The 1,078-nt window shown below is 21.6% G+C and overlaps 1 non-coding gene across 1 annotated transcript; it reads left to right on the top strand.

Annotated features, from left to right (window-relative positions):
- Positions 1 to 604: 604 nt before the first annotated feature.
- On the top strand, positions 605 to 676 carry TRNAW-CCA (transfer RNA tryptophan (anticodon CCA)). Its single transcript has one exon. It is a non-coding gene; the product is annotated as a tRNA-Trp (tRNA).
- The last annotated feature ends 402 nt before the right edge of the window (positions 677 to 1,078 follow it).

Raw genomic sequence — 1,078 nt, 5'->3', positions numbered from 1 at the left:
AAATAATTTTTTTCCAAAATTAAGACAGATAAATAGGAAAAATAAAATTACATAAAATGGCTGTTTTTCTGATGGTGGGTTTACTTTTACTCTCCGTATGGATTTCAAATTTAATTTTAAATTATGAACAAAAAAAATCATTTTGTTAGCGACTAATTTTTTTATATTTTGTTTAAAAGGGAAAGGCTTATTTAAATACTTATATATACAACTTGGTAAGTCTCAGTATCTGTCCTCGTATTCTAATTTCATTTGGTGTGAATTGTGATTGGGAGTTTTTTATTTTCTTATTACTTTTTTATTTTTAAATTTAGATTTTTTATATTTCTGTAAACTTCAAAAATTGATGTTTTTAGTTGTTGTAATTAAAAAAAAAACTTTTTTCTTCGAGTACCACTAAAGATTGTGTACTATTACTTATGAATTATAAATTATTTAACATAATAAACGTTTTATTTTCAAAATTTTCATTGATAATAGGTAAAAAGTTAGATAAAAAAGGATTAAATCATATAAAAAAAACTTAAAAATCAGACGAATTAGTGACAGAAATATATAATACTTTAAAGTATGTATAAATAATAAAGTAGAAGATAGCACAAGAGGATCTGTGGCGCAATGGTAGCGCGTCTGACTCCAGATCAGAAGGTTGCGTGTTCGATTCACGTCAGGTTCAAATTCTTTTACTATTTTAACTATGTTTCTGCTCAAATTAAAATCTTAATTTTTTTTACTTTAATTTGTTATTTAATTATTCATTTTAATCTTGAGGTTTTTACCATTAGTATTTAATCTTTTCATTCTTTCATAGCTTTCAATATTTTTCCCCTTACCACACTTACACACATATATATACTTGTATAAACAATTTTTTTTATCATCCTTTAGTTTAACTAAATATTCAATTTTCTTATATTTTTAATAACATTCCCATTTTTTCCAAGTTCTAAATAAATATTTTCCGTTTTTTTTAATGAAAATAATATTTTATATATTTTTAATAAAATGATTTCTTTTATTATATTTAAAAGTATCATATTCATTAAAATTTGAATAAAACTTATAAAAAAATAAAATT

The sequence above is a fragment of the Phaseolus vulgaris genome, chromosome 2 (genome assembly GCF_000499845.2).
Source record: "Phaseolus vulgaris cultivar G19833 chromosome 2, P. vulgaris v2.0, whole genome shotgun sequence".
NCBI classification, from domain to species: Eukaryota; Viridiplantae; Streptophyta; class Magnoliopsida; order Fabales; family Fabaceae; genus Phaseolus; species Phaseolus vulgaris.
Note: the sequence above shows the minus strand (reverse complement) of the source record. Positions and strands in the feature narration are given on the sequence as shown.